At 41.8% G+C, this 15,537-nt stretch overlaps 1 protein-coding gene across 1 annotated transcript in view; it reads left to right on the top strand.

Annotated features, from left to right (window-relative positions):
• The window catches only part of LOC149441985 (uncharacterized), a 220,228-nt gene that overhangs the window by 41,461 nt on the left and 163,230 nt on the right, over positions 1-15,537 (top strand). The window lies entirely within an intron of this gene.

Here is a 15,537-nt window from a genome sequence, read left to right on the forward strand (position 1 = left end):
CGGCCCTTTAACAGGTTTCCGATGCCGGGAGGTGGGGGTTTATGATCATGTGACCACTGTGATTGGCAGTCACAGCGATCACATGATCGGAAAGCTCCTGATTGCAAGTAGAGATTAAGAGATTTCTGTTAGCCACTAGTCTGTGCCAGGAGCGCAAAGGCACAGCCATGTTTTTATTCTGGTACGCATGTATGCAGTCTCTCACCTTTTAATCCCACCCAGCAAGAGGTCACAGATATAAGTACCACCAACACAAAGAGGTTAATATAAACTATTGGGATTTTTTTATACCAAAGACATGTAGCAGAATACATTTTGGCCCAAATTTATGAAGACATTTGATTTTTTTAAAATGTTTTATTGGATATGTTTTATAGCGAAAAACAAAAAATATTGTTTTTTTTTTTTAAATTTTAAACCATATTTAATATGTATAATAAAAAATGAAAAACCCAGTGGTGATCCAACATCACCAAAAGAAAGCTCTACTTGTGTGGAACAAATTATCTAAATTTCATTTGGATACAGTGTTGCATGACTGAGCAATTGCCAGTTAAAGTGCCGTGCTGAATAGCAAAAGATGTCCTGGTCACGAAGAGGGTAGAACCTTCTGGAGCTGAAATGGTTAAATGGAACAAATTTCTATTTTTGTTCTATATAGAAAGAATTCACACTGCTTGTTAGTTAAATTACAGAGAAGCTGAAGTGATACTGCGATCCGGTCGCTCTGTGTGACTGGCTGTCTAGGGGACAATGTGGTGCATGATTCAGCATCTCTTATTTTTGTTTTATACCAGTTGTATTTGAAGTGTACAACATGTAGGGTGGCGTGATGTGCTGCGCTGCCTGACATTGCAGTGTGATCCCAGCCAGAGTGGTACAATAAAATGCAGCATGTCTGCAGTCTAGCACAGCACTAGGCTGCTCTGCAGAGTGAGTGGGACATATAGGAAACAGTTCTTTCTTGTGTGTCCCTGCGGTGACAGACCTCTTACCATGCGTTACAAATGTCTGTCACGTCATAGAGTGTGAATTGGCTCTTAAAAAATGGAGGCGGATGAAAGATGAATGTAAATGTAACAGAACTAAGCAGAGAGAAAAAACGTGACTGAATGGATGACACCCATGTGAAAGGGGTGGACTATGGGAATTATAGTGTGTACAGAGCAGTGTGTATGACTTTAACTATCATGCAGTGCCACACAAACCGTAGTGAAGAGGAAAAGGAGAGCTTTGGGAACTTACAGAGGACATTACAAGGAGGCAGAATAACACAGTAAGAAATCATTTTATTAAACTTGGATTACAGGGCTATTAACCAGTTCCCAAGCGTGCTATTGCTTAAGGATGGCTGCAGCGTGGTTGTATGGTTCTGGGCCGACGTCCATGGACATAATTTCAGAACACCCCCCCCCCCCCTGCGCGCCCCCAGCGGTACACATCCAGCGCCGCCAGTGATCATTGTGTCCTACAGACACAGCTGATCACGTCATACAGTGAACGGCCAATCACGGTGGCCTTTTACCACGTGATCACCTGTGTCCAATGACACAGCAGATCACCGAGTAAATACAGTTACCATTTATCTGCTGAACTTTCCTCACGCTGTCATAGCGAGAGGAAAGTAGTGCCGAGAACTGACAATTGTCAGCGAAGGGATCGGCACTGATCATCAGAGCACTGATAACCAGTGCCCTGATGGTCAGTGCCCACCTGTGCCACCCACCTGTGCCCATCATCACCACCCACCTGTACCCATCAGTGCCACCCACCTGTGCCCTGCAGTGACACCCACCTGTGCCCATCAGTGCTGTCCAGCAGTGCTACCCATCAGTGCTGCCCAGCAGTGCCACCCATCAGTGCCACCTATCAGTGCAACATCATCAGTGCCAGCTCATCAGTGCTGCCTATAAATGCCGCCTATCAGTGCCTCCTATCAGTGCCCATAAGTGCTGCCTATCCATGCCACCTGATCAGTGCCCATCAGTGCTGCCTATCAGTGCCCATCAGTGCAGCCTCATCAATGCACATCAGTGAAGGAGAAAAATTACCTGTTTGCAAAATTTTATACAAGAAAAACATTTTTTTTAAATTTTTTGCTCTTTTTTTTTTGTTTATAGCACAAAAAATAAAACACCCAGTGGTGAGTAAATACCACCAAAAGAAAGCTCTATTTGTGTGAAAAAAATGCTAAAACTTTCATATGGGTACAATTTTGCATGACAGCGCAATTGTCATTCTAAGTGCGACAGCGCTGAAAGCTGAAAATTGGCCTGGGCAGGAAGGGGGTAGAAGTGCCCAGTAGGCAAGTGGTTAAAGTGGAATTCCAGACCCGATACCTAAATAATCTTAAAATGCCTCCTCCCCGATCCTATCACCTACGCTGACTAACCTGTGTAAGAAAGAGGTCTAAACGTAGGCAGCACTGTACCACTATCCCCTCCTAGACTGTAAGCTCGAAAGAGCATCGCCCTCGAACCCCTTGTGGATTGTTTTGTTACTGTATTGTCTCATGTACTGTCCCCCACTATAATGTACAGCGCTGAGCAAACCTTTTGGCGCTATATAAACACTGTATAATAATAATAGTAAACGTACCTATTTTCAGGCCGGTCACATGTTGCTCTGTGTCAATCAGTGGCAGCTGCAGCGGAGAGGAGAGGGCACCAACAACGGATGAGCCATAGGAGCCCAAGGGTGATGTTACTGTTCCCAGGCATTACCAGCCATTGTCGAACACTCTCAGCCACTGCTAACTGACACAGAAGGTCATGTGCTCTGGGAGGGAAAGCCCCCTGCCCCAAAGCACCCCCTATGTTGACGGCATGTGGCCTGGTATGGTTCAGGAGGGGGGGCGCTATCTCGCCCCCCCCCTCTTAACCTGCTGGGCTACATGCTTGGATAAGAGTCTGGTAAGGATTTCGGGGGGACCCCGTGCCATTTTTTTTATTTTGGCGTGGGGGTTCCCCTCAAAATCCATACCAGACCCGAAGTTATCACAAATGCTTGATTGCAGCTTTTGCCGTAGCTTTTTTCCCTTAATAAATGAAATCATTTAAAATCTGCATTTTTTATTTACTCGTGTCATCTTTGTGTAATATTAAAATTTTTTTGATGATCTGAATCATTTAAATGTGACAAATATGCAAAAAAAAATTTAGGAAGGGGGCAAGTACTTTTTCACAGCACTGTATACAAATCCTGATTAAAAAAACAATAAGAGGAAGTTTCTGACAGCCAATAACTTACCATGCCTCGGAGGGTTGAATGCGATTTTTGATACAGGAAGCATGAAGAAGGAAAATTACACAGCAAAATCTTCAGGAATACACTCCCAGTGACCCTGCAAGGTGTTGTATGGATTCTTGCTGCAGTGTAAACTCAGATAAGGGTAAATTAAGTGAACATTCTTATGCTGCTCTGTTTGCCGCACATTCAGTAACTCACTGATTGCTTCCATGAATGCCTGAAATTGTTCTTTAAAGCAGTATATATATATATAATATAATTAAATTTTTTCTTCTATTTTTTTTTTTAATTTGGATAACACACCAAACTCATTAGTTAAATGTAATGGTGTGTATCCATTACCTGTAGGGGGCCGCCTCTGGTAAAAATCCTCTCTGCAGTGCCTCATAACCCCCAGATTACCTTGAGTGGCTGTGTAGGAGTTAACAACAGCTGCTGCTACTGATAAAAGTTGTGCCACTTTCCCGCCCTCTTCTACCTTCTTTGCCATTCATTTGCATGTATTTCTACACTCCTAAATTGAATCATGTTCTGGGAATAAATTATGGAGATCCTCTCACTGAACTACTCCTCCTCCATTCACAGAACACAATGCATTGTGTGAGAGTAGTAATAGGAGCAATATGAATGGAAGAGAGGGCAGAAGGGGGTGGGTGACAGGTGCAACTCTAATTAGTAGCAGCAGCTTCTATTAACATTCACAGCACGAGAAGACAGCCACTCAGGGCAGTATCTAGCATCTGTAAAGGAGACACTGAAGGGAGTATTTTTACCAGATGTAGCTGTCTGCAAGTAATGGGATACACATCATTACACATATCTAGTATCTTTGGTGCTGTACCTTCCAAAAATATACTAAATTCAGCTTTAACTTTTATATTAACACTTGTCATACATATGACTTTCTTTACTCTGTACTGTAAACTGAATCTGCAAAAAATGTTAAAGTCCAGTAGTTTAAAGCCCAACTCCACCTTTGTAATAAAATTAAAATATATGTACCTCAACACATTTAATAACAAAAAATGCAGCTTTCTCTGCAATAGTTATCTTTTCTCCTGGTATTTTTCCCACAGACTCACCAGTCTGTGATCTACCGCTGGTCCTATTTTGCATTGAATGCATCCATTATCATCCAACCCACTTCCTGTGAGCCCAGGTTGTCATGGTCACGCCCTCTATGATGCGTCATTGCAATGGTCTGGTCCAGTACTACTGCACAGAACAGCACTCACACATTGTTACATAAGCACCACTGTTCAGGAGTAAGAACTGTCTACTGCTGATGGTGGAGGATAAAAGGTAGGACCCATAATGGTGGAAGACAAAAGATAGGACCCGTGATAGTGGAAGACAAAAGGTAGGACCGATGATGGTGGAGGACAAAAGGTATGACCCGTGATGGTGGAGGACAAAAGGTAGGACCCGTGATGGTGGAGGACAAAAGGTAGGACCCATGATTGTGGAGGACAAAAGGTAGGACCCGTGATGGTGGAGGACAAAAGGTATGACCCGTGATGGTGGAGGACAAAAGGCATGACCCGTGATGGTGGAGGACAAAAGGCATGACCCGTGATGGTGGAGGACAAAAGGTAGGACCCGTGATGGTGGAGGACAAAAGGTATGACCCGTGATGCTGGAGGACAAAAGGCATGACCTGTGATGGTGGAGGACAAAAGGTAGGACCCGTGATGGTGGAGGACAAAAGGTAGAACCCGTGATGCTGGAGGACAAAAGGCATGACCTGTGATGGTGGAGGACAAAAGGTAGGACCCGTGATGCTGGAGGACAAAAGGTAGGACCCGTGATGCTGGAGGACAAAAGGTAGGACCCGTGATGGTGGAGGACAAAAAGGTATGACCCGTGATGGTGGAGGACAAAAGGTAAGACCCGTGATGGTGGAGGACAAAAAGGTATGACCCGTGATGGTGGAGGACAAAAGGTAGGACCCGTGATGGTGGAGGATAAAAGGTAGGACCTGTGATGGTGGAGGACAAAAGATAAGAACCATGAAATCCCCTAATTAGCCAAAACTGCAGAATTTAAAGCGCACCGAATCACCTCTTTAACTAAGAAGCACATCAGCATGTAGCTCTGTGTTTTGCTTTTACTTACAATTACTGTTTTTATACTTCCTGGTTTCTGGAGGCTCTGATGATGTAACCAGAGCCTCACAGATGCATCCTGGAAAAGCTACATCACCAGTCCCTCCCCTTCAGATGATGTGCACTGTCACATGCTCCAGGAGGCAGACCCAGAGTTCATTGCAGAGCTTCGGGAAGTAAAGGGAGATGGATTCATCTGCCCCTAATAAAAATGGCCACTGTAAGAAGAATGTGGGGGGAAAAAAATAAGGCATACAAAGAATAAAAAGCTGCAAATATCTATAAATATCTGTAGGTAGATTGCTATTACTCATATTTTTAAAGTTGTTTTGTTGTAATTTTTAAGATAAAGGTGAAGTTCCTCTTTAAGTTACTATATAAATAAAGGGTTTAAAAAAAAAAAAAGAAACGGTGTGTGTGTGTGTGTGGGGGGGGGGGGGGGGGGGTCAGGGGCCTCCTAAAATCTGTTGGGCTTTAAATTCAGTTTAATGAGTCAGAACAGCAGTAAGGCAAGGTTGTTACGTATATTTGGAAGTATAAACAAACCTGGACAAGTTTTCTCTCTGTTGGCTGCAGTTCAAAGATTCTTTTGCTGTCTCTGGACCAGCACTCAGTAAGAAAGAGGAGAATGCCAAGGCCTAGAGACTGAACCTGACAGACCCTGTGTCATCTTTCAGCTGAAATTTCACTGTAATCAGATTCCTTGCCAGGTTAAAGATCTATGTTGATTCACTTCTGTCAATATTGAGGAATGTGATGAAAATGTTTAATACATATCATTAACGGCTCTAGGGAAATAAATTAAAATTTAGTCTAGCTTAAACATGCAGAATGTTTGCCAAGACGTATGACTGGCAGTTATACATTGCAGCCTACACTAAGATTGTTGTGCACACTAGTGAAAAACCGCAGTGAGTATACTTTATAATATCATAAGTAGGATTGCTAACAATAGTTCATCTCAGTTCATATATTCCAAAATTGCTTGTGCCATTTTATAGTCTATAAACCTAGTTTATACAACAAACTCAATGTAATTGCAGGCTGCATCAGCATTATGGTTGCCCTATCTGTAAGATTAGATTTCCAGAGCACCCCCCCCCTTACATTAGATGTCAAGAGCTCCCCCATCATCAGAAGTTAGGAGTATAACACCCTCCCTTACATCACAGTGCACCCCCTTACCTTGTGCTCCTGTCGGAAAAAAGCTGGGGGAGGAGCTGGGAAAAAGAAGGTGCAGGGTCTGGAGGAGGACCAGAGGAGGGCTTGAGTTTGCTGAATGCTGAGTCCAAAAGAAGTGGAGACGGGGTACTGTGGCTGCCAGAGAGATGCAGAATCTAAAAGGAGGAGGTTTGTCCTCTGTCTACTGAGACAAGGTAAGGACAGAGATGCGGGGATTGTCACAGTTGCAGAAAGGTGTGATGGCCACATGAAATGGCCTGGCAGGACAAATTTGGACGGTAGACCTTGTGTTTGATACAGGTGCTATACATACTCTTTTCTCTGTCTAAACTATCTTCTGGTGCTACTATATTTGTTATTGTATTTCCTAAACAGCTTAATTCCAGTTTCCTTCTTATCAGTTTTTTCAGATTCTGTTTACACCTACCTACATTCAAATTTGTATTGCTTAGTTGTCTCATTTATTGCCTGCCTCTTAAAAGGTAAAGGTGCTCATACAAGGAGACCCAGGTGGAAATAAATGTTAAAGTTTTTCTAAACCTAAAGACAAAATTGTATTATATTGCAACTTATCAGTTCTTAGATGTGACGGCTGTATTCATTTTCCCTTTATAGGCTCTTTATTTTCACCTGATAATTCTGTAAATAACACTATGGGGTTGATTTACTAAAACTAAAGAATGCGCAATCTAGTGCAGCTCTGCATAGAAACCAATCAGCTTCCAGCTTTTTGTCAAAGCTTAATTGAACAAGCTGAAGTTAGAAGCTGATTGGCTACCATGCACAGGTGCACCAGATTTTGCACTCTCCAGTTTTAGTAAATCCCCCCCTATATGTCCTAGAATGGTTACGTTCACTCATCTACCGTATGTATGGAGTGAGCCGTGTTGTCACACAGGCTGCTTTCATGATTTGGACTAAAACACATCTTCATCTCCATTACTTGGAATTATAAAAAGTTAACTTGAGAGTAAGATAAAGTCAACATGTATTTTCTCTACTTGCTGGAAATGTTCTTAACCATTTCCATACTTTTTCCCCCTTCCTGCCCAGGCCATTTTTCAGGTTTCAGCGCTCTCATACTTTGAATGACAATTGCGCGGTCATACAACATTGTACCCAAAGTAAAATTTTAGCATTTTCTTCACACAACTAGAGCTTTCTTTTGGTGGTATTTAATCACCGCTGGGGTTTTTATTTTTTGCTAAATTAACAAAAAAATACCAAAAAAAAAACCACGTTTTTCTTTGTTTCTGTTATAAAAGTTTGCAAATAAATAATTGTTCTTCATAAATTTAGGCCGAGATGTATTCTGCTACATGTCTTTGGTGAAAATAACCCAAATTAGGATGTATTATTTAGTTTGTAGGAAAGTTATAAAGTTCACAAACTATGGTATAGATCTGAATATTGATCAATCCTGAAGTACTGACGGCCAATCTAATTTCTTGAGGTCCAAGAAAGTCAGAATAGTACAGATATCCCCAAATGACCCCTTTTTGCAGAGTAGACAGTCCGACGTACTTCATAAGAGGAATGGCGAGTTTTTTGAAGTTGTCTTTTTTTGTCATAATTTTTCGGAAAATGAAAAAATGAAAAAAATTATTTTCAGAATTTTTTTTTACATACTGTCACCAGTGCAGTACAGCGTCATCATATAACTGGCATGGCGGTGATCAGGGACACTGACTGGTGACAGTATGAAAAAAATATACAGTATATATTATTTTTTTTTATTATTGTTAATTTTTTATTACATTGTTTTCTTTTTTTTAAAGATTTTTTTTTCATATTTCACTATGACCAAAGTAGTATAATAGACGATAAAAATATGCAGCGCTCAGTGCCAAAATTAGACATAAATAAGTAAATACAATGATTATAGCTCAAATATGATGAAAAACTTGTAGGTTAACATAGCATGTAGATCATACAGGGTAAACGTGACTTCTGTGATGCATCGGCAAACGATAGACTGGAATGCTCGTGACTCTTGTGGTAATTGTACTGAGTATAGGTTGCACTAACCAGATGCATAAGCAGATGAAGCATGGAGTAATTAAGACCTACTCCTAGTACTCTGGATATAGGCCACTGGAAAGGTAGTTGTCATCTTATATCTTGCCACTAGATGTCATATCTCCCAGGCCAAAAAAGGACAGGATTCCATGGATATCAACATCAGCCAATGGAGGTATTATCCAGATCATCAGCCAGCAGATGGACAGGATTTAGATTAACACCTTCAAAAAGCCTTGGCTCCCTCAATACAAAAAGAGCCCCAGGCCAGAAGCTTTGATAGTGTAGTAGGTTTATTGATGCAGTAAACATAAAAATGAAAATACACTTACAGAATTTTTGAGTTAAAATGCAGATGCCCGTCCAGCAATAGCCATGCGGTATGTCAAGATATCTGGGTGGCACCTCCCTGCCGCGTTTTGTGCGCTGTGCACGTTTTCAAAGGGGGGTGCATGGAGGAGACACGATCGTATATAAGTGCAGAGGTGCGCATGCGCCGTATGTTCCCGTTGCATAGTAACATTGTACTACTTTGGGGAAGTGATCAGTATTTCTTTTTTTTTTTTTTTTTACACAATTTGCTTATAGCAAAGAATTACTTTGCTATAAGCAAGTATTTACCTGAATGACATCGATTCATTCAGGGTTTTTTTTTTTTTTTTTGTGCTTAGCTGTGATTTGGCCACGGCTAATCACATGACATGTGCATGTGATTAGCTGTGACCATTTACAGCTAGACACTAGTATACAATGGATGGCATGAATGAAGCCATCCATTGTATACAACTGTCATGTGGCCTGCTGTGATTGGTCACAACAGGTCACATGGTACCGGCAATGGGGCCGGTACTCAGATATGCCATCGGCCGTGCCCGAGGTACACGGCCGGTGACAGATTGCGCCGCTACGCGGCTCTGCAGGCGCACAAACTGCGCATGCCCGGGAGGACGCCATATGGTGTCCATTTGGAACGCTGAAGGATTTTGCCAGCCGCCAAACAGCCATTGGCCGGGCGGCTAATGGTTAAGCTGGCCATACACATGGTAAGATTTTCATTGGAATGTTTGTAGAAAAATCGTTCTCCAGAACATTCTTTCTTGCCATTGTGTCACCTAATTTAATTCGAAAGTCTACAAAATTTTGTCCACACCTGCTATTTGAATAAAATCCCAGACAAATTAAACAGGTTTCATTACATTACTTCTGATTATCCCCAACCGAAAACCAAATTTGAATTTCATTTGGTCACAAAAAACTTTCCATTGTGCGCTTATTTAAACATTGCTTATGACCATGGTCAAAAGCAAATGTCAATATGACCTCACTAGCCTTTAGAAAATGAAAAAAAAATTCAGAAAGTTAAAATGTATTAACAAAACTACCGATTACCGATTACCGATCAGCTTTAGCCAGAAAAATGGAAGCTAATGCCACTCCTAAGACATGGTTAGCATGGTGGGTTTTTTTCTTGGATTTCAATATCCTTTAAATGCTAATTAAATGCTCACATTACTTTTTTCAAGAATGACATCCATATACTGGTGAGTAACAGCCATTTGCATACATACAGTAAAGCAGGACAATATTCATTTTGTTTTAATGTGTGCATTTCAACAAAGAACAATGATGCTGACAAATATTTTCTCACAAGATAAGAAAAGACACTGGAGGGTGCCTGCTATCCAGTAAACCTGTTGCTTTGAAAAGTACATGTTTTCTTTAACCACTTGCCTACTGGGCACTTATACCCCCTTCCTTATCAGGCCAATTTTCAGCTTTCAGTGCTGTCACACTTTGAATGACAATTGCGCGGTCATGCAACACTGTACCCATATGACATTTTTATACATTTTTTACACAAATAGAGATTTCTTTTGGTGGTATTTACTCACCACTGGGTGTTTTATTTTTTGAGTTATAAACAAAAAAAGCAAAACATGTGAAAAAAAAACAGTTTTTCTTTGTTTCTATTATAAAATTTTGAAAACAGGTCATTTTTCTCCTTCACTGATGTTTGTTGATGAGGCTGCACTGATAAGCAGCATTAATGGGCACTGATAGGTGGCACAGATAGGCGCCGCGACACTGATGAGGTGGCACGGATAGGCGGCACTGATGGGCATTGATAGGTTGCACTGATAGGCAGCACTGTTGAGCTGGCACTGACTGGCGGCACTGCTGGGCACTGACTGGCGGCACTGCTGGGCACTGATGGGTGGCACTGCTGGATGGCACTGCTGGGCTGCACTGATGGGCACTGGTGGGTGACACTGGTGTGCACTGTTGAGCACAGGTGGGTGGCACTGCCGGTCATTTGTAGGTGGCACTGGTGGGCAGCACTGCTGGGCACAGATCATCAGGGTACTGATCATCAGTGCCCTGATGATCGGTGCCGATCCCTCCTCTGACAACTGCTGGTTCTCAGCAGTGCTTTCCTCACGCTGTGACAGTGTGAGGAAAGTGCAGCCGATAACTGGCAATTGAAGAGAACTGGAAAAAAAGGCGCTGTGGAAAATGCTCTCAGACAAGCACCTTAGTGGAGGTGCATCTTTATTGGGTGAGATAAAGTAGCAAGTATAATAAAATTAACCAGCCTGAAGTGGACAGTGTGATTCCAATGGACAGCCCGTCCGCTCTGAGGGGAGCTGAGATCAAAGAATGCTCCTGTCGGCTTCAAATCACGTGGTGTCAGCGTACCAGCATCCTGGGTGGTGTCACCATGGCAAACGAAGGCAGTGTCCGGCGTTGTCTTCAGCTGGGAGCATATGTGGGGTTACCAAGACGACATGTTTCGCGCAGTTGCGCTTTGTCAAGGCTCAAGATAACTGGCAATTGCATTTCCCGGTGATCAGTGTGTCATTGGACATGGATGATCACGTGGTAAAAGGCCTTAGGACACAGCAATCATGGAGATTGCCAGGTCCGCGCCCCCGAGGTCGTGCAGGAGAGTGCGTTCTGGGAGAACATCTTATGACGTCCACCCAAAACTGGCCAGCCACAGTGCAGCCGTCATTCAGATATCTGCGGTCAGCAAGAGGTTTTAAAGAGACCCTGTAAGGTCTCCAAAGAAATCATAAGGTCAATTCCCTTCCCTGCCATAGATGAGGTAGTATACTCACTTCTCCTTTTGCCCATGTCTCTTCCCTCCCCCCTATTGTAGCATTGTGGTCTCCATTGATTTCCTAGGGAGTGTTGGATACCTTTCGTAGTCTGACCATACATGGATTGTAATTCGATCAATGTATGGGCACTGTAGTTGATCTACAAACTGACTTCTGTTCAAAGAGCCTGTTGTAAAAAATCAGCTTGATCAGCGCTGCAGGTTATAGCTTTTTGTAATGTTCTTTGTTCTTTCTTTGTTGTAATATTCAGCTTTAATAAAAATAAATTATGCAAAAATTACAAAATGAACTGCTGTGTCTTAATGGGTTTCAATTACTTCAAAAGGCAGAGCCGTTGTCTTAGGATTGCAACTGATAAATAACCAATGCATATGCACTATTCCTTATGTGTGCATATTAGATAGTCCTCTGTAACGCAAGATACTACATTATTAGGTAAAATGTTTGATTTTTACTGAGTCTTATTAATAATGGAGAGCCACTGGGGCTTCCAAGAGATTATAGATAAATCAATATAAGAGCTGTGCGTCAATCTCTCTAGGCACAGAACCCACTAAGCACTAAAACATAACTTTTATTCATTCACAGCTAAAAAATAATGTATACTGTACTGGCAAAAATGTAAAAATCATGAACCTCCAGTGGACAAAAAAAATCTGGTAGGAGTATTCAAAATTATTTTTTGTTGAGAAGAGAAACATTCCCTTACTTACAGTATCTCACAGAAGTGAGTCCACCCCTCACATTTTTGTAAATATTTTATTATATCTTTTCATGTGACAACACTGGAGAAATGACACTTTGCTACAATGTAAAGTAGTGAGTGTACAGCTTGTATAACAGTGTAAATTTGCTGTCCCCTCAAAATAACTCCACACACAGCCATTAATGTCTAAACTGCTGGCAGCAAAAGTGAGTACAACCCTAAGTGAAAATGTCCAAATTGGCCCAATTAGCCATTTTCCCTCCCTGATGTCATGTGACTCGTTAGTGTTATTATTATTATTATTATACAGGATTTATATAGCGCCAATAGTTTTCTCAGTGCTTCACAAAATAAAGGGAGACAGTACAGCAACAATACAGTTCAATACAAGAGGGTTAGGCTCTGCTCCTTGGAGCTTACAATCTAAGAGTTACACGGTCTCAGGTGTGAATGGGGAATAGGTGAGTTAAATTTGGTGTTATTGCACTCACTCTCTCATATTGGTCACTGGAAGTTCAACATGGCACCTCATGGAAAAGCACTCTCTGAGGATCTAAAAAAAAAGAATTGTTGCTCTACATAAAGATGACCTAGGCTATAAGAAGATCGCCAAGACCCTGAAACTGAGCTGCAGCACGGTGGCCAAGACCATACAGCGGTTTACCAGGACAGGTTCCACTCAGAACAGGCCTCGCCGTGGTCGACCAAAGAAGTTGAATGCATGTTCTCAGCGTCATATCCAGAGGTTGTTTTTGGGAAATAGATGTATGAGTGCTGCCAGCATTGCTGCAGAGGTTGAAGGGGTGGGGGGTCAGTCTGTCAGTGCTCAGAAAATACGCCACACACTGCATCAAATTGGTCTGCATGGCTGTCATCCCAAAAGGAAACCTCTTCTAGAGATGATGCACAAGAAAGCTCACAATCAGTTTGCTGAAGACAAGCAGACTAAGTACATGGGTTACTAGAACCATGTCCTGTGGTCTGATCAGACCAAGATAAACTTATTTGGTTCAGATGGTGTCAAGCGTGTGTGGCAGCAACCAGGTGAGGAGTACAAAGACAAGTGTGTCTTGCCTAGCGTCAAGCATGGTGGTGGGAGTGTCATGGTCTGGGGCTGCATGAGTGCTGCCGACACTGGGGAGCAACAGTTCATTGAGGGAACCATGAATGCCAACATGTACTGTGACATACTGAAGCAGAGCATGATCCCCTCCCTTCGGAGACTGGGCTGCAGGGTAGTATTCCAACATGATAACAACCCCAAACATACCTACAAGATGACCACTGCCTTGCTAAAGAAGCTGATGCTAAAGGTGATGGACTGGCCAAGCATGTCTCCAGACCTAAACCCTATTGAGCATCTGTGGGGCATCCTCAAATGGAAGGTGGAGGAGCACAAGGTCTCTAACATCCATGAGCTCCATGATGTCGTCATGGAGGAGTAGAAGAGGACTCCAGTGGCAACCTGTGAAGCTCTGGTGAACTCCATGCCCAAGAGGATTAAGGCAGTGCTGGAAAATAATGCTGGGCACACAAAATATTGACACTTTGGGCCCATGTTGGACATTTTCACTTAGGGGTGTACACCAGCGGTTTAGACATTAATGGCTGTGCATTGAGTTATTTTGGGGGAACAGCAAATTTTTACTGTTATACAAGCTGTACACACACTACTTTACATTGTAGCAAAGTATAATTTTTTCAGTGTTGTCACATGAAAAGATATAATAAAATATTTACAAAAATGTTAGGGGTGTACTCACTTCTGTGTGATACTGTATGTCTAAAAATTGGTCATACTAAGTGGCTCCCACACCAGACTATTTTTTAGTTTTACCCTGAGTCCCAAAAATTGAGCATCCCAACCCCAAAACTCAACATATTTCACCCATAGAAAGCTTTGTTAGGAGTGAAAAAAGTGTCTTCCAAGAGATTATAAAGAGGTATGTCTATATTAAGGCAAATTAAGTCTTGAAAATAAAGAAGATGTATGAAATTAATTATAAAACATTGTTTTTCTCAACATAAACTAATATTACCAAACTTACTAATTTTCATAACAATTTTCAACTGAAAATGTTCTTTCTTCATAACTTAGCATGCAACATGCCATGCTCATCAATCTTTACTATAATCACCTGTATTGTCTTCTATGACCTATGGATACACTCTGGAATAAGTTGGTTACTTTTGTACATTTGTACTGGTTACACTATGTATCCCATAAAACTTCAATAAAAATGAAAATGTTCATAATAGTAAATACAACTACAGGTACAAATGTTTGTGATCGCCAACTAGATTAGTGGAATAGGCCCTAAATGACTGCATTTTGTAGCAAAATAGCCAATATCATCCTTATATTCAATGATTTCCTCATTTCAACGACCAGAATAGAATGACACAGTAGGGAGGATTCCCTCATCCACCTCGAAAAAAAATACTCATCTATGGCCAGCTTTACCCACTATGTTGTGGTTCTTTCCTCCAACCCCCTACTTCACGATGTATTGTGGTGAAATAGGAGTCGGATACATCATGTGGTGGGAAACATAGGTATTCAACACTCCTGCAAGACAGAAGACACCAGCTGCAGGAAAGCTGTATATATTACCTCTTTATTGCAAGTAACAGACATGTTGATTTCTTTATGTCTGTATTTCTCTATTATTTTTCTATAAGAAAGCAATGGTGTACAAACATTATCTCAAATCAACATGATTGTAACTTGGCAATCAGAAAGGGTCAGAACCCATTGGTTGTCCATCTATTATGAACAATACCACCTTACACAAAATTATATATAATTCTGTTATAGAATTCTTAAAATCTAGAGACTTAAAGAAGAACTATCATTATATATTCTTACCGTTCTGCCCCTTATGGGACATAGTTCATGTAGTACTTTGTCCAATGTTTCTAAGTGGTTTCTAAACCTAGGACCAATCTGCTTGTTCGCCTCTTGCCATGGCCGAGCCTTCAACAGTTGTGAAGGAGACGGCTGATTCATAGCTACAGCCTGTCTCTGCTGGGCAGCTGGGAGCATTTTCTCAGGAAGGCCATGGCAAGAAGAATGCAAAGGCAGCCCCCCCCTCCCCCCCTACCACACACACACCCCCGCACACATTCTTCTGGCTTTTGCTTGCCTCGAGGA

This window comes from Staurois parvus, unplaced genomic scaffold (genome assembly GCF_062004578.1).
Source record: "Staurois parvus isolate SC_StPar_1 unplaced genomic scaffold, SC_StPar_1.0 ptg000928l, whole genome shotgun sequence".
Classification (NCBI taxonomy): Eukaryota; Metazoa; Chordata; class Amphibia; order Anura; family Ranidae; genus Staurois; species Staurois parvus.